Consider the following 19,653-nt stretch of genomic DNA (forward strand, 5'->3'; position numbering starts at 1 on the left):
AATATATATATATATATATATATATATATATATATATATATATATATATATATATATATATTTCTGGGTGTGTGTATAAAGTAAGTAGTGGCAGAGACACATGAGAAAAACATAAAAGAAAAAAATTCCCCCGCATTTCCCCGAGGGGGAGAATGTGAAAGTGCGAATGCACGGTTGTCGGCCCGCTTGCGGCGCTTGCGCTCGGCCCCCGCAGCCCATCGCCTCGCCGCCTTCTCTTCCATCTCTTCCATCGGGTTTGTAGTATCACGTGTACACCATGCAGTTATCAAGCCGCTATAACGCCGCTGAGTCGCCAACGCACGCCGCTGACGACGTAGTTTGAATGCGTTAAAGATATAAGGCGCGTCAACACTGATATCACCGTCGCGTCCGTGGCTTGATCGGTAGAGCGTCGCGCTGCGGCCGCAAAGTCCGCGGATCGAAACCTGGCGCCGGATGCTGTTTCTTTATAGAGGAGCACTGCGGACGCCGACGCCGCCGCCGGCGGTGGATGGTTTGGGGTCGCTTATAAAGTGTATTCACACTTAAGAGGTTTATTGACGTTTCAGGAAGTTGACTTTCTTTCTTCAGGGTACTCAGGCACTCCAAGGAAAGGAAGTTCTCTTCCAAGAATGGTAGCCCACGTTCATTTCCTTAAAGTTGTTCTCGGGTGTCACTGTCTCTACATACCTTGTTTTTCATACTCTGTGTGCGTTTTATGTTCCCAGACGATATATATATATATATATATATATATATATATATATATATATATATATATATATATATATATAAATATATATATAAGAGAGAAAATAAGGGTTGGAAGTCGAGAAAACCTCGGAAAGCAAAGGGCAGGTTGTGGTGGGTTATAGAAAAGACGAAGAATTTTTTGGGTCGGAAAGAAAGTGGTGAAAAAATGCCCGCCGGGTGGGATCCGAACCCACGACCTCCAGAATACCGGTCTGGTGTGATCACCACTACGCTACCGGCGGGGCTGTTTCCCCAGCACTTTCTCGGGTATTTACGTTAAGGTATTTTTGTTTCCTGCGCTTGGGGGTGGCGCTGGCTACCACCCCCAAGTGCATATATATTTATTATTATAATAAAAATGTATATATATGGATACATATATATATATATATTTATATAAATATATATATATATATATATGTATATATATATATATGTATATATATATATATATATATATATATATATATATATATATATATATATATATATATATATATATATATATATATATATATATATATATATATATATATATATATATATATTTAACGCAGGAGACATGGCGTCCGTCGAACTACCCCTTTATTAACAACTTCTTCATCGTCCACCACTATCGCACCGCACCGTCTCTTTGTGGCTAATCTCCCATTCCGACCAACTGCCCTGCACCATCCATCTGCGGGACGTCACACGCTTCCCCCTCCCCCCGAGAGAGTGTTTCGTGTAGGGGCGGATAACATCGTCTTAGCCTTTCCACATGGACAATGTCAGTCTGACGACCGAGTAGAGCCACGCTGCGGTCGATCTCGTAGTTCACCGCAGAGATCTTGCGTAGGACAGTATACGGCCCTTCTATTATCGCGCATAGTTTGCCGCGGTTGGGATGCCAGGGTGTCTCATATAACACACAGTCTCCCACCTGGAGCTCTGACGGAAGAAACTTCTTGTCGTAGATGAGCTTATTCTTCTCGTGATACGCCAGGGAATTGCGGACTGCGTTTGCGCGAGCTTCTTGCAGGGTTTCGGCAGTGTTGGAGAGGAGGCAGGGGTATGATGGTGTGTCATACATGAGAAAACATGGTGGGTAGCCTGTGACTTCATGAGGTGTCCTGTTGTACTCATCGACAACCTCTAGAAGAAGGCGTGTGCATGGTTTTCTCGGTTCGTCGTTGATTTTGCAGCGGAGGCGAGTAACTATGGGCTGATTAGTGCGCTCGTTTATGCCATTACACGGCGGTCGTTGAGAACTTGTGACAAGCTGATGAATGTTGTTGTGTTTGAGGAACTGCTTGAATTTGCCTGTGGTGAATCCTGCTCCGCGGTCGGAGAGGAACTTCCGAGGCTTTCCAGCAATGAAGATGCTCTTCAGGCAGGAAATGTACGCATCGCACGTCTCATTTCGGTGTGCAAAAGCCCAAACATAACGAGTGGCATGATCAACGGCCAAGTGAATGAACCTTTTTGGAGAACCGTAGTTCGCAAAACGTCCGATGGTATTCATGGCCAGAAGATCAAATGGTTGTTCAGCTGGTGGTAGGGACTCCAAAGATCCGAAACGCTTGGTCTTCGTCTTCTTGCAGCGCTGGCAAGTGTCACAGTGGCGAATGTATTTTGAGACGTCGATGATTATGTCTGGCCGATAATATTGTGGAGACAAAAGTCGCAATGTCTTCTTGACTCCAACGTGACCAAAAGCGTCATGAGCCTTCTGAAGAATAGAACATCGCAGAGCGGCAGGAACGTAGACTTTTCGAATCCCTCTACGCGTCACTATGGCCATTCCGTTCTCAATGACGTGCTTGCAAGGTGGTTTGTCGTTGGGATGCTCTTGCAGTTGCTCAGCTGATAGAAGCTGAATAATCGGGTTTCGCGATAGTGCATCAGCTTCGATGTTGTCAGTGCCCTTTTGGTGCTTGATATTGACATCTTACATGGAGAGCTTCAAGAACCATCGAAACAGACGGCCTCGCGGATTCTTGATGTTTTTAAGCCACTGTAGCGCAGCGGGATCGGTGACTACCGTAAAAGGTTTTCCATGCAGATAGCAGTGCCATTTGTCGATAGTGTCAATAATTGCCAAGCATTCAAGCTCTGTGATGGCGTAATTGATTTAATGCTTGAGCAGCCTGCGTGAGTGGTATGCAACTGGGTGCTCCCGGCCTTCTTCATCAGCCTGCTTCAAAACGGCGCCGATACCTTTGCTGGACGCATCACAGTACAGCACACAAGGTTTGGAGGCATCGTAGATAGCAAGAACCGGCTCTTCCGTGACACATTTCTTCAGCTTAGTGAAAGCCAGTTGGCAGTTTGAGTCCCAGTTCCACGTAGCGTCTTTGCTGAGGAGGCACGTCAGTGGATGGGCAATTTCACTGAAGTGAGCGATGTGCCGGCGGTAAACATTTACGGTACCGAGAAAACGCTGCAGCTCTTTCGGGCGCGATGGTGTGGGAAAACGCATAATCGCCTCCACGTTGCTTCGTTTCGGAGTGACTGCGCCATTTGAAACCCTGTGTCCCAGGTACTCAATGGAGTTTTGTGCGAACTGACATTTCTTCATTTTGAGCCGGACGCATTCGCTTTTAAAAGCGTTTAGAACGGCGTCGAGACGCTTCAGATGGTCAGAAAACGTCTCAGAATACACCACAATATCATCGAAGTAGTTCGTGACGTGCGCTAAGCGGTGTTTTGCTAGGATAGACTTGACAGCCCACTCAAAAGAGGGTGGGGCGTTACGGAGACCGAAAGGCATAACAAGCCATTAGTTGTGTCCGGTACGTGTCACAAAGGCTGTTTTCGGAATGTCTTCCGTGTGCATCTTGACGTGCCAGTAAACCGACGTGATGTCTAATGTTAAAAAGTACGTCGATTTCCCGAGAGAGTCTAGAACGTCGTCAATGCGAGGGATGGGCTGGTAGTCGGGCACCGTCACTGCGTTCAGCTTGCGGTAATCTATGCAGAAACGTGTGCGCCCTTCTCCCTTTTTCTCTGCCAGAAGTGCCGGGGCAGCGTACGGAGACGTAGACAGCCGTATTACACCTTGCGTGAGAAGGTCGCTGACTTATCTGACCATTTCGACGCTATCGGCTTCTGAGCATCGATAAGGAGCCCTGCGGATGGGGACGTTGTTTGTGACGGGAATGCGATGTATCTCGCTACTGATACACCCAATGTCAGTTTGTGATTTAGAAAAAAATGTTCTCATACTTGTGGAGAAGTTGCTTAAGTGCAGACCTCTGAGTTTCATTTAGGTGGGCCAAATCGGAAGCTTCAGGTAGCGTTTTTGTCAGCCGCGTAACGGACTTGTGGGCGTTGGGAGTGGAGGACATCATTTCCTTGGCGTAGGGTCAGGGTGTCGAGGTCTAGAAACAAGTTGAAGAGGCAGGCGCTGTCCAAGCCAAGAAGTAGATTGCTCTTCATTCCTTGCAGAACGTGCGCTTCTATTCCCTTGGTGATTTTTCTGATTCGCACTTTTATATTGACGCGACCCAAAGTTTTGGTAGATGATGTTACTTGGTCTACAGTGATGCATGAATCTCTAATTATTCGTAGGCGAAGGGCTGTCAGCACTGCTTCGCTGATACTGGTAATTGTGGCTCCTGTATCAAGAGTACCGCTGACTGGGTGCCCGTTAATGAGTGCATCAAAGTGAATTAACATAGCTTTGGGTCGCCCTCCTCGTTTTCCTGGTTGGTAGCGAGGGCGGAAATGCTTGCGCGTCGTGGTCATTCATTGTGCCAGTGCATCTGCCGTGGAAATCCGGCCATGGCGCAATGCCTGCATTCGGACATGGGTGCTCGGCCCGGCGTATTAGGCGGACGCTGATGGGAATTGCCGCTCGGTGCATTGATCTGTGCGTGCCGACCTGGTGGAACGCGGTGCGACTAAGCTCCGTTCATAGCAGCCTCTACTCTAAGCGCAGCTGAAAGCCATGCTGCTGGGGTGGGTGGAGTAAGCCCAGCAAGAGCCATTCCCATTTCAGCAGGAAGGCCGTCCATGAGCCCTGATATAAGGTTTGCGTCCTTTAGTTCAGCGAGACGTCCCAGACACATTTTGTCATCGTAATACTCCTTGAGGCTCTGGCCCGATTTCAGGGGGCCATGAATGAACTGACGGAATGGATACGCGATGGCGCTTGCGAACCGTTCGGTCATGCATGCAACGAGGTCCTCCCAAGCTGTGCCAGTGTCAAACACCTCGGTAAGGTACCAGCGAAAGGCTTCACCTTCAAGGTAATCGGAGAAATTGCACAACTTGTCTCGCTCGGTCCATGCAGCGGCCGCAGTCTTCACCTCGAAGAGTCGGAGCCACTTGTCAAAGGGAACATCGTCGCTTGCTCCCGAGTACTTGGGGATGGTGATGGCTTGCTTGGATGTTGTCATGATGCGGGGTTGCACGGTAAATCCTGTCGGCTAGTGTAACGCAGGAGACATGGCATCCGTCAAACCAACCCCTTTATTAACAACTTCTTCATCGTCCACCACTATAGCACCGCACCGTCTCTTGGTGGCTAATCTCCCATTCCAGCCAACTGACCTGCACCATCCATCTGCGGGACATCACACACACACACACACACATATATATATATATATATATATATATATATATATATATATATATATATATATATATATATATATATATATATAGATTTTAGGGTGTCGAACCGGAACCGAACCGAACCGAAAACCGGAACTGAACCGGTATTTTTGCCGGAACTGAACCCGAACCCAAACCGTTATTTTTTGATCAGGCTGAACCCGAACCGGAACTGAACCGAAAAAAAAAATAACGGTTACCGGTTTATGCCGAAACGGTTCGACCCTCCGCGGTTGATATTGCACAGTCAATGCAATTCACGCTTTTTTTTCTTTTACGTACCATAAACTTCGTACCCGCTCGCGCACTTTCCCCTCCAGACAATTGAACACTACTATCACGCTTTATGTAACAACAGGGGAAATGAATGAGCAACAATGCAGCAATGGTCTGTTGCTTCTGGAAGCGCGAGCGTAGTGCAAGCTGACCAAACGAAATGTAATTCTCGGCAGCTTGCAGGGAAAAAAAAACGACTTTGCCCTTCCCTAGCTGCGACTTTATTGGAGCAATCAGGCTGCAGGAGTGCTCCACTGCGCAACAGCGAAAGCCCACACCCGATCTGTGCAAACTTTTTGCATTTCATAATTTGTTTAAAAGGTCCGACACCAGCAAATTGTTAATACTTGACAAGTGTGACCGCAGAAGCTGCTCAGTGGCTAAGCCGTGCTGCTGATGCAGTTTTGCCTCTTTAAAGGAGCACTGACACCAATTTTTGGCGTTAATATTATTGCACAGTTCGCTTCCTTCACTCAACAGAATACCCTGGCTGAAATATGAGCGGCCTGCGACGCGAAGAACATAGTTCAATTGGATCGCATTTATCGCGCCGACGGAGCAGCGCGCGGAGCGGCACTCAGCAAATGGACATCAGCGTGACATCACTTCAGGAGAGGAAAAAGAAGTGACGCGCAGGGCTCGCCAAAAACTCGTGACGTCACTTCACGCGCGCGACCCCACGAGCGGCGAGCGGGCGCAACACCCTCTCAAGCGGGCACCGGTGACGTCCGAACAAAACGACGACGTCAAACCGGGAGGCTGTCATATGCGCCGTTCGGGAGGAAAGCGCGGGAATTTGAAACAAACGATTTTCAAGCCGTTCAATGTAATTAACTATCGCGAACTGAAGTATTTGAAGTGCTGTTTCAGGTTCGCCAGACCATTAAGCATCGATGAAAGCCATAAAAGTGTAACATAAAATTTTCGTGTCAGTGCTCCTTTAAGATCTGCTTTTTTTCGAAGGTGCACTTGGACCGACTGCCCAACTCGCTACATTACTTCTACTGCTACTCGTTCCGGAGGGGAGTACTGCTGTGGACGAATTAAAGAGCGTCTAGCCAAAAAAAGTCCCATCTCATATGCTCCGCGCATCAAATTTTCCTTTCATTTTTGTAAATGCATAATCTGTTATAAGATTCCGCAATGTAGCGCACGGAACGATGGCAGGGGGTCAGGCGGTACGATGACATTGTGTTTGTAATGCACTCATCTGGTATAGCTACCGAAAAAGGAATTGCAGTGGTCAGAGCAATCATGCAGTGACAGAGCGTTAACTGAAGCTTACTTTTAACAAAAGTGTGGCTAACACATTCCATAAGGTGACAGCTAACAAATTATTCAAGGTGACCAAATAATCTAATCCATTGGTAGTATTTATGTGCCTGTGGTATGATTTTACAGTTTTGTTACAAATATAAAAAATGTACACCAATGGTTTATGCAGGCCTAAATTTAAGGCTTCAAGGTTATCGTGACGGGCGATTCCATAGCGACGATTGCGATTTCAACAAAAAAGGAAAGGGCAGAGAATATATCCCACCGTCATACCTCTTCGTGGTGGCTTTATGAATAGTCGCTAGGACAACATAAAGTCTGGGCGGGAAAGTAGGTGGTAAATCGTCGCCACTTCACCTGTTTTTCTAATATCTCGTAATTGTTTAAACATTGCTTTGAAATTGCGCCACTGACCTTGGGGAAGAACAGCATTTTGAATTTTTGTTTGTATTTTGATTTGACTGTCTTTAAACTAATAAATGTTTTTTTCAGTCATAATTCAACTCATCGAACCGGTTCGCGAACCGGTTCAAGCTCCTGAACCGGTTCGCGAACCAGTTCGGTACGTGATTTTGTCGAACCGGAACTGAACCGGAACGAAATGATTTCGCCTGAACCCGAACCGTAACCGAACCGGTATTTTTTTCGGTTCGACACACATATATAAATATATATATATATATATATATATATATATATATTTAGAAAGAAACGCCGGCAGTCTACAACGCCAAAGAAGGCATAGGGGAGTGGTTGGACTATTTTTTACCGTTAGTGACGTTTCATTATTATTAATTTTTATTAATTACGTGAGAAAGAAAGAAAGAAAAACACGCGCCCAGAGTGGGGACCGAACCCACGCCTTTCGATTAGATCTCGAATGCCTTACCAATTCGGCTATCTGGGCGACTGTGTTCTGCTTCACTTTCTGGGCTATTTATATTTACTACAACTGTATCTGACGCTTGAGGGTGGTAGCCAGCGCCACTCAGACTACACGGGGAGAAGGGGACCTTCTTTTTCAACCCCCGGGGCGTGACGTGAACGTCTACAGCCTATCATAGGCGGTCAACTGGCGGGAAACCCTCTTATGCTACCTTGGCATCAAGGCTGCCAGAACCGAGGCCCTCGCTAAGCTTTCGCACGATAATAGGGTTTGGAAATGAGGGGCTCGTTAGGAAATACAGAAAGAAACGCCGGCAGTCTACAACGCCAAAGAAGGCATAGGGGAGTGGTTGGACTATTTTTTACCGTTAGTGACGTTACATTATTATTAATTTTTATTAATTACGTGACAAAGAAAGAAAGAAAAACACGCGCCCAGAGTGGGGACCGAACCCACGCCTTTCGATTAGATCTCGAATGCCTTACCAATTCGGCTATCTGGGCGACTGTGTTCTGCTTCACTTTCTGGGCTATTTATATTTACAACAACTGTATCTGACGCTTGAGGGTGGTAGCCAGCGCCACTCAGACTACACAGGGAGAAGGGGACCTTCTTTTTCAACCCCCGGGGCGTGACGTGAACGTCTACAGCCTGTCATGGGCGGTCAACTGGCGGGAAACCCTCTTATGCTACCTTGGCATCAAGGCTGCCAGAACCGAGGCCCTCGCTAAGCTTTCGCACGATAATAGGGTTTGGAAATGAGGGGCTCGTTAGGAAATACAGAAAGAAACGCCGGCAGTCTACAACGCCAAAGAAGGCATAGGGGAGTGGTTGGACTATTTTTTACCGTTAGTGACGTTACATTATTAATAATTTTTATTAATTACGTGAGAAAGAAAGAAAGAAAAACACGCGCCCAGAGTGGGGACCGAACCCACGCCTTTCGATTAGATCTCGAATGCCTTAACCATTCGGCTATCTGGGCGACTGTGTTCTGCTTCACTTTCTGGGCTATTTATATTTACTACAACTGTATCTGACGCTTGAGGGTGGTAGCCAGCGCCACCCAGACTACACGGGGAGAAGGGGACCTTCTTTTTCAACCCCCGGGGCGTGACGCGAACGTCTACAGCCTGTCATGGGCGGTCAACTGGCGGGAAACCCTCTTATGCTACCTTGGCATCAAGGCTGCCAGAACCGAGGCCCTCGCTAAGCTTTCGCACGATAATAGGGTTTGGAAATGAGGGGCTCGTTAGGAAATACAGAAAGAAACGCCGGCAGTCTACAACGCCAAAGAAGGCATAGGGGAGTGGTTGGACTATTTTTTACCGTTAGTGACGTTACATTATTATTAATTTTTATTAATTACGTGAGAAAGAAAGACAGAAAAACACGCGCCCAGAGTGGGGACCGAACCCACGCCTTTCGATTAGATCTCGAATGCCTTACCAATTCGGCTATCTGGGCGACTGTGTTCTGCTTCACTTTCTGGGCTATTTATATTTACTACAACTGTATCTGACGCTTGAGGGTGGTAGCCAGCGCCACTCAGACTACACGGGGAGAAAGGGACCTTCTTTTTCAACCCCCGGGGCGTGACGTGAACGTCTACAGCCTGTCATGGGCGGTCAACTGGCGGGAAACCCTCTTATGCTACCTTGGCATCAAGGCTGCCAGAACCGAGGCCCTCGCTAAGCTTTCGCACGATAATAGGGTTTGGAAATGAGGGGCTCGTTAGGAAATACAGAAATAAACGCCGGCAGTCTACAACGCCAAAGAAGGCATAGGGGAGTGGTTGGACTATTTTTTACCGTTAGTGACGTTACATTATTATTAATTTTTATTAATTACGTGAGAAAGAAAGAAAGAAAAACACGCGCCCAGAGTGGGGACCGAACCCACGCCTTTCGATTAGACCTCGAATGCCTTACCAATTCGGCTATCTGGGCGACTGTGTTCTGCTTCACTTTCTGGGCTATTTATATTTACTACAACTGTATCTGACGCTTCAGGGTGGTAGCCAGCGCCACTCAGACTACACGGGGAGAAGGGGACCTTCTTTTTCAACCCCCGGGGCGTGACGTGAACGTCTACAGCCTGTCATGGGCGGTCAACTGGCGGGAAACCCTCTTATGCTACCTTGGCATCAAGGCTGCCAGAACCGAGGCCCTCGCTAAGCTTTCGCACGATAATAGGGTTTGGAAATGAGGGGCTCGTTAGGAAATACAGAAAGAAACGCCGGCAGTCTACAACGCCAAAGAAGGCATAGGGGAGTGGTTGGACTATTTTTTACCGTTAGTGACGTTACATTATTATTAATTTTTATTAATTACGTGAGAAAGAAAGAAAGAAATACACGCGCCCAGAGTGGGGACCGAACCCACGCCTTTCGATTAGATCTCGAATCTTTGGCGTTGTAGACTGCCGGCGTTTCTTTCTGTATTTCCTAACGAGCCCCTCATTTCCAAACCCTATTATCGTGCGAAAGCTTAGCGAGGGCCTCGGTTCTGGCAGCCTTGATGCCAAGGTAGCATAAGAGGGTTTCCCGCCAGTTGACCGCCCATGACAGGCTGTAGACGTTCACGTCACGCCCCGGGGGTTGAAAAAGAAGGTCCCCTTCTCCCCGTGTAGTCTGAGTGGCGCTGGCTACCACCCTCAAGCGTCAGATACAGTTGTAGTAAATATAAATAGCCCAGAAAGTGAAGCAGAACACAGTCGCCCAGATAGCCGAATTGGTAAGGCATTCGAGATCTAATCGAAAGGCGTGGGTTCGGTCCCCACTCTGGGCGCGTGTTTTTCTTTCTTTCTTTCTCACGTAATTAATAAAAATTAATAATAATGTAACGTCACTAACGGTAAAAAATAGTCCAACCACTCCCCTATGCCTTCTTTGGCGTTGTACACTGCCGGCGTTTCTTTCTGTATTTCCCAACGAGCCCCTCATTTCCAAACCCTATTATCGTGCGAAAGCTTAGCGAGGGCCTCGGTTCTGGCAGCCTTGATGCCAAGGTAGCATAAGAGGGTTTCCCGCCAGTTGACCGCCCATGACAGGCTGTAGACGTTCACGTCACGCCCCGGGGGTTGAAAAAGAAGGTCCCCTTCTCTCCGTGTAGTCTGAGTGGCGCTGGCTACCACCCTCAAGCGTCAGATACAGTTGTAGTAAATATAAATAGCCCAGAAAGTGAAGCAGAACACAGTCGCCCAGATAGCCGATTTGGTAAGGCATTCGAGATCTAATCGAAAGGCGGGGTTTCGGTCCCCACTCTGGGCGCGTGTTTTTCTTTCTTTCTTTCTCACGTAATTAATAAAAATTAATAATAATGTAACGTCACTAACGGTAAAAAATATTCCAGCCACTCCCCTATGCCTTCTTTGGCGTTGTAGACTGCCGGCGTTTCTTTCTGTATTTCCTAACGAGCCCCTCATTTCCAAACCCTATTATCGTGCGAAAGCTTAGCGAGGGCCTCGGTTCTGGCAGCCTTGATGCCAAGGTAGCATAAGAGGGTTTCCCGCCAGTTGACCGCCCATGACAGGCTGTAGACGTTCACGTCACGCCCCGGGGGCTGAAAAAGAAGGTCCCCTTCTCTCCGTGTAGTCTGAGTGGCGCTGGCTACCACCCTCAAGCGTCAGATACAGTTGTAGTAAATATAAATAGCCCAGAAAGTGAAGCAGAACACAGTCGCCCAGATAGCCGAATTGGTAAGGCATTCGAGATCTAATCGAAAGGCGTGGGTTCGGTCCCCACTCTGGGCGCGTGTTTTTCTTTCTTTCTTTCTCGCGTAATTAATAAAAATTAATAATAATGTAACGTCACTAACGGTAAAAAATAGTCCAACCACTCCCCTATGCCTTCTTTGGCGTTGTAGACTGCCGGCGTTTCTTTCTGTATTTCCTAACGAGCCCCTCATTTCCAAACCCTATTATCGTGCGAAAGCTTAGCGAGGGCCTCGGTTCTGGCAGCCTTGATGCCAAGGTAGCATAAGAGGGTTTCCCGCCAGTTGATCGCCCATGACAGGCTGTAGACGTTCACGTCACGCCCCGGGGGTTGAAAAAGAAGGTCCCCTTCTCCCCGTGTAGTCTGAGTGGCGCTGGCTACCACCCTCAAGCGTCAGATACAGTTGTAGTAAATATAAATAGCCCAGAAAGTGAAGCAGAACACAGTCGCCCAGATAGCCGAATTGGTAAGGCATTCGAGATCTAATCGAAAGGCGTGGGTTCGGTCCCCACTCTGGGCGCGTGTTTTTCTTTCTTTCTTTCTCACGTAATTAATAAAAATTAATAATAATGTAACGTCACTAACGGTAAAAAATAGTCCAACCACTCCCCTATGCCTTCTTTGGCGTTGTAGACTGCCGGCGTTTCTTTCTGTATTTCCTAACGAGCCCCTCATTTCCAAACCCTATTATCGTGCGAAAGCTTAGCGAGGGCCTCGGTTCTGGCAGCCTTGATGCCAAGGTAGCATAAGAGGGTTTCCCGCCAGTTGACCGCCCATGACAGGCTGTAGACGTTCACGTCACGCCCCGGGGGTTGAAAAAGAAGGTCCCCTTCTCCCCGTGTAGTCTGAGTGGCGCTGTCTACCACCCTCAAGCGTCAGATACAGTTGTAGTAAATATAAATAGCCCAGAAAGTGAAGCAGAACACAGTCGCCCAGATAGCCGAATTGGTAAAGCATTCGAGATCTAATCGAAAGGCGTGGGTTCGGTCCCCACTTTAGGCGCGTGTTTTTCTTTCTTTCTTTCTCACGTAATTAATAAAAATTAATAATAATGTAACGTCACTAACGGTAAAAAATAGTCCAACCACTCCCCTATGCCTTCTTTGGCGTTGTAGACTGCCGGCGTTTCTTTCTGTATTTCCTAACGAGCCCCTCATTTCCAAACCCTATTATCGTGCGAAAGCTTAGCGAGGGCCTCGGTTCTGGCAGCCTTGATGCCAAGGTAGCATAAGAGGGTTTCCCGCCAGTTGACCGCCCATGACAGGCTGTAGACGTTCACGTCACGCCCCGGGGGTTGAAAAAGAAGGTCCCCTTCTCCCCGTGTAGTCTGAGTGGCGCTGGCTACCACCCTCAAGCGTCAGATACAGTTGTAGTAAATATAAATAGCCCAGAAAGTGAAGCAGAACACAGTCGCCCAGATAGCCGAATTGGTAGGGCATTCGAGATCTAATCGAAAGGCGTGGGTTCGGTCCCCACTCTGGGCGCGTGTTTTTCTTTCTTTCTTTCTCGCGTAATTAATAAAAATTAATAATAATGTAACGTCACTAACGGTAAAAAATAGTCCAACCACTCCCCTATGCCTTCTTTGGCCTTGTAGACTGCCGGCGTTTCTTTCTGTATATATATATTTATATATATATATATATATATATTTATATATATATATATATATATATATATATGTAGCGAATCAGAATAGGAAATGAGGGGCTCGTTGAAAATAACACAGAAATAAGGGTTGGCAGCCGAGAAAACCTCGGAAAGCAAAGGGGAGGATGTGGTAGATCATTGAAACAGATTAAGAATTTGGAAAGAAAGAAAGAAAGTGAAGAAAAAATGCCCGCCAGGTGGGATCCGAACCCACGACCTCCAGAATACCGGTCTGGTGCGATAACCACTACGCTACCGGCGGGGCCATTTTCCCATTCACTTTCTGGGGTATTTATGTTAGGTATGTTTGTTTCCTGTGCTTGGGGGTGGTAGCCAGCGCCATTCGGACTAATCGGGGTGAAGGGGACCTTCTTTTTAACCCCCGGGTCGTGACTCGAGTGTCTACGACATGTCCAGAGTGGTCGACAAGCTTTGAACCCTCTTAAGCTCCCTTTGGCAACAAGACTGCCAGAACAGAGGCCCTCGCTATGCATGTAGCGAATCAGAATAGGAAATGAGGGGCTCGTTGAAAATAACACAGAAATAAGGGTTGGCAGCCGAGAAAACCTCGGAAAGCAAAGGGGAGGATGTCGTAGATCATTGAAACAGATTAAGAATTTGGAAAGAAAGAAAGAAAGTGAAGAAAAAATGCCCGCCAGGTGGGATCCGAACCCACGACCTCCAGAATACCGGTCTGGTGCGATAACCACTACGCTACCGGCGGGGCGATTTTCCCATTCACTTTCTGGGGTATTTATGTTAGGTATGTTTGTTTCCTGTGCTTGGGGGTGGTAGCCAGCGCCATTCGGACTAATCGGGGTGAAGGGGACCTTCTTTTTAACCCCCGGGTCGTGACTCGAGTGTCTACGACATGTCCAGAGTGGTCGACAAGCTTTGAACCCTCTTAAGCTCCCTTTGGCAACAAGACTGCCAGAACAGAGGCCCTCGCTATGCATGTAGGGAATCAGAATAGGAAATGAGGGGCTCGTTGAAAATAACACAGAAATAAGGGTTGGCAGCCGAGAAAACCTCGGAAAGCAAAGGGGAGGATGTGGTAGATCATTGAAACAGATTAAGAATTTGGAAAGAAAGAAAGAAAGTGAAGAAAAAAAAATGCCCGCCAGGTGGGATCCGAACCCACGACCTCCAGAATACCGGTCTGGTGCGATAACCACTACGCTACCGGCGGGGCGATTTTCCCATTCACTTTCTGGGGTATTTATGTTAGGTATGTTTGTTTCCTGTGCTTGGGGGTGGTAGCCAGCGCCATTCGGACTAATCGGGGTGAAGGGGACCTTCTTTTTAACCCCCGGGTCGTGACTCGAGTGTCTACGACATGTCCAGAGTGGTCGACAAGCTTTGAACCCTCTTAAGCTCCCTTTGGCAACAAGACTGCCAGAACAGAGGCCCTCGCTATGCATGTAGCGAATCAGAATAGGAAATGAGGGGCTCGTTGAAAATAACACAGAAATAAGGGTTGGCAGCCGAGAAAACCTCGGAAAGCAAAGGGGAGGATGTGGTAGATCATTGAAACAGATTAAGAATTTGGAAAGAAAGAAAGAAAGTGAAGAAAAAATGCCCGCCAGGTGGGATCCGAACCCACGACCTCCAGAATACCGGTCTGGTGCGATAACCACTACGCTACCGGCGGGGCGATTTTCCCATTCACTTTCTGGGGTATTTATGTTAGGTATGTTTGTTTCCTGTGCTTGGGGGTGGTAGCCAGCGCCATTCGGACTAATCGTGGTGAAGGGGACCTTCTTTTTAACCCCCGGGTCGTGACTCGAGTGTCTACGACATGTCCAGAGTGGTCGACAAGCTTTGAACCCTCTTAAGCTCCCTTTGGCAACAAGACTGCCAGAACAGAGGCCCTCGCTATGCATGTAGCGAATCAGAATAGGAAATGAGGGGCTCGTTGAAAATAACACAGAAATAAGGGTTGGCAGCCGAGAAAACCTCGGAAAGCAAAGGGGAGGATGTGGTAGATCATTGAAACAGATTAAGAATTTGGAAAGAAAGAAAGTGAAGAAAAAATGCCCGCCAGGTGGGATCCGAACCCACGACCTCCAGAATACCGGTCTGGTGCGATAACCACTACGCTACCGGCGGGGCGATTTTCCCATTCACTTTCTGGGGTATTTATGTTAGGTATGTTTGTTTCCTGTGCTTGGGGGTGGTAGCCAGCGCCATTCGGACTAATCGGGGTGAAGGGGACCTTCTTTTTAACCCCCGGGTCGTGACTCGAGTGTCTACGACATGTCCAGAGTGGTCGACAAGCTTTGAACCCTCTTAAGCTCCCTTTGGCAACAAGACTGCCAGAACAGAGGCCCTCGCTATGCATGTAGCGAATCAGAATAGGAAATGAGGGGCTCGTTGAAAATAACACAGAAATAAGGGTTGGCAGCCGAGAAAACCTCGGAAAGCAAAGGGGAGGATGTGGTAGATCATTGAAACAGATTAAGAATTTGGAAAGAAAGAAAGAAAGTGAAGAAAAAATGCCCGCCAGGTGGGATCCGAACCCACGACCTCCAGAATACCGGTCTGGTGCGATAACCACTACGCTACCGGCGGGGCGATTTTCCCATTCACTTTCTGGGGTATTTATGTTAGGTATGTTTGTTTCCTGTGCTTGGGGGTGGTAGCCAGCGCCATTCGGACTAATCGGGGTGAAGGGGACCTTCTTTTTAACCCCCGGGTCGTGACTCGAGTGTCTACGACATGTCCAGAGTGGTCGACAAGCTTTGAACCCTCTTAAGCTCCCTTTGGCAACAAGACTGCCAGAACAGAGGCCCTCGCTATGCATGTAGCGAATCAGAATAGGAAATGAGGGGCTCGTTGAAAATAACACAGAAATAAGGGTTGGCAGCCGAGAAAACCTCGGAAAGCAAAGGGGAGGATGTGGTAGATCATTGAAACAGATTAAGAATTTGGAAAGAAAGAAAGAAAGTGAAGAAAAAATGGGTTCGGATCCCACCTGGCGGGCATTTTTTCTTCACTTTCTTTCTTTCTTTCCAAATTCTTAATCTGTTTCAATGATCTACCACATCCTCCCCTTTGCTTTCCGAGGTTTTCTCGGCTGCCAACCCTTATTTCTGTGTTATTTTCAACGAGCCCCTCATTTCCTATTCTGATTCGCTACATGCATAGCGAGGGCCTCTATTCTGGCAGTGTTGTTGCCAAAGGGAGCTTAAGAGGGTTCAAAGCTTGTCGACCACTCTGGACTTGTCGTAGACACTCGAGTCACGACCCGGGGGTTAAAAAGAAGGTCCCCTTCACCCCGATTAGTCCGAATGGCGCTGGCTACCACCCCCAAGCACAGGAAACAAACATACCTAACATAAATACCCCAGAAAGTGAATGGGAAAATCGCCCGGCCGGTAGCGTAGTGGTTATCGCACCAGACCGGTATTCTGGAGGTCGTGGGTTCGGATCCCACCTGGCGGGCATTTTTTCTTCACTTTCTTTCTTTCTTTCCAAATTCTTAATGTGTTTCAATGATCTACCACATCCTCCCCTTTGCTTTCCGAGGTTTTCACGGCTGCCAACCCTTATTTCTGTGTTATTTTCAACGAGCCCCTCATTTCCTATTCTGATTCGCTACATGCATAGCGAGGGCCTCTGTTCTGGCAGTCTTGTTGCCAAAGGGAGCTTAAGAGGGTTCAAAGCTTGTCGACCACTCTGGACATGTCGTAGACACTCGAGTCACGACCCGGGGGTTAAAAAGAAGGTCCCCTTCACCCCGATTAGTCCGAATGGCGCTGGCTACCACCCCCAAGCACAGGAAACAAACATACCTAACATAAATACCCCAGAAAGTGAATGGGAAAATCGCCCCGCCGGTAGCGTAGTGGTTATCGCACCAGACCGGTATTCTGGAGGTCGTGGGTTCGGATCCCACCTGGCGGGCATTTTTTCTTCACTTTCTTTCTTTCTTTCCAAATTCTTAATCTGTTTCAATGATCTACCACATCCTCCCCTTTGCTTTCCGAGGTTTTCTCGGCTGCCAACCCTTATTTCTGTGTTATTTTCAACGAGCCCCTCATTTCCTATTCTGATTCGCTACATGCATAGCGAGGGCCTCTGTTCTGGCAGTCTTGTTGCCAAAGGGAGCTTAAGAGGGTTCAAAGCTTGTCGACCACTCTGGACATGTCGTAGACACTCGAGTCACGACCCGGGGGTTAAAAAGAAGGTCCCCTTCACCCCGATTAGTCCGAATGGCGCTGGCTACCACCCCCAAGCACAGGAAACAAACATACCTAACATAAATACCCCAGAAAGTGAATGGGAAAATCGCCCCGCCGGTAGCGTAGTGGTTATCGCACCAGACCGGTATTCTGGAGGTCGTGGGTTCGGATCCCACCTGGCGGGCATTTTTTCTTCACTTTCTTTCTTTCCAAATTCTTAATCTGTTTCAATGATCTACCACATCCTCCCCTTTGCTTTCCGAGATTTTCTCGGCTGCCAACCCTTATTTCTGTGTTATTTTCAACGAGCCCCTCATTTCCTATTCTGATTCGCTACATGCATAGCGAGGGCCTCTGTTCTGGCAGTCTTGTTGCCAAAGGGAGCTTAAGAGGGTTCAAAGCTTGTCGACCACTCTGGACATGTTGTAGACACTCGAGTCACGACCCGGGGGTTAAAAAGAAGGTCCCCTTCACCCCGATTAGTCCGAATGGCGCTGGCTACCACCCCCAAGCACAGGAAACAAACATACCTAACATAAATACCCCAGAAAGTGAATGGGAAAATCGCCCCGCCGGTAGCGTAGTGGTTATCGCACCAGACCGGTATTCTGGAGGTCGTGGGTTCGGATCCCACCTGGCGGGCATTTTTTCTTCACTTTCTTTCTTTCCAAATTCTTAATCTGTTTCAATGATCTACCACATCCTCCCCTTTGCTTTCCGAGGTTTTCTCGGCTGCCAACCCTTATTTCTGTGATATATATATATATATATATATATATATATATATATATATATATATATATATATATATATATATAGAGAGATAGATTGTATAAGGGAACAGTCGATACTCAGCAAGTTAACTCACGTGGCGGCAACGGGTTTTGCCTTCATCAGAGTAGGGTAACATGACAGTGCTGCCACACATAATTGGAACACATTTCGTGTATAGCTTTGCGGAAATATGCACTCCGGGTCTGCCCATGGTACCACCACAACAATAAAAAAAGAACTTATATCTCTTAGGTCTTGCGCAGTGACGAATGTTGTCGCGTTCTGAATCAAGTACTCGCCAAGTCATTTCCGAATTGTCCTGCTGACGTCGTCCTGCAATTTTTGATTGGAACGTTTTTCCTATTGATCGTTTCTAGTAGATCCTCTTGTAAAGATGAAGCCGATTCGTACCTTCTTGCAGCTGTGGCCTACAAGAAATTAATGTCAATTTAAAAAAAAAACACGGGTTTATTCGTCAATTTTCCTGTAACACATTTTTTCAATTCCTTTAGCGCTGTGCTGTGCCATTTGATTGGAAGTTGGAGATTGTCATCCCTGTGCTCAAATCCTCTATTCAAAGCTCTCCTTTAAAATACCGGCCCATATCGTTACTTATATTTCCTGTAAACGTTTACAGCACGTCATTTATTCTAACCTTGTATCCTTCCTCGAATCCAACTCCTTTTTCAGCCCTTTTCAACAGGGCTTTCGGAAAAATTACTCATGAGAAACTCAGCTTCTAATTCACACACGACATTGCATCAGCTCTGGACCGCGGTTCAACTGTAGATTGCATCTTTGTAGATTTTCAAAAAGCGTTTGACAATATGTGTCATCAATTATAACTTCTTAAGCTCAGTAATCTAAACATTTACCCTAATGTTTTTTTGTGGATGGCATGTTTTTTAACCCATCGCAGCCAATTTGGGACTGCTAACCAATACAATTCTCTCCCTACTGATGATAAATCTGGTGTACCTCAGGGTTCCGGGTTAGATCCTCTAATCTTTTTAATTTTTAAGAACGACCTTACTAGTGGTATAAATTCCTCCATACAATTTTTCGCTGATGATTTCGTTTTTATCGCAACATTCATGACCGAACAGACAACATTACTTAAAAGCCGACCTCGACATTGTCTCTAAATGGTGCAGCAAATGGCTCATGACACTTAGCATAAACAAATGCAAAAGCATGACCATTATGCGCAAACGTTATTCTCAGAAGCCCTTCAATTACAAAAATACTGGAGCCATTCTCGAATACGTTGCATCATACAAGTGTTTTGGTGTTGATATCAGCAATGACTTAACATGGCACTCACACATTAATGATGTCTGCAGCAGCGCAAACCGTTCCTTAGAATATATTCGCCGTAATTGCTGTCATGCCCCATGCTCCTTTAGGTGAAAATTTATCGGACTCTAATTCGCCCTTAACTGAGTATGCCTCCGCAATCTGCAACCCTGCACAACAAAACATAATTTATCTTCTAGAATTCATGCTAAACCGCTCTGCTCAATTTATACTTTCGGACC

Source organism: Haemaphysalis longicornis, unplaced genomic scaffold (assembly GCF_048455015.1).
Source record: "Haemaphysalis longicornis isolate Haplotype H1 unplaced genomic scaffold, Haemaphysalis longicornis Haplotype H1 scaffold_15, whole genome shotgun sequence".
Taxonomy (NCBI): domain Eukaryota; kingdom Metazoa; phylum Arthropoda; class Arachnida; order Ixodida; family Ixodidae; genus Haemaphysalis; species Haemaphysalis longicornis.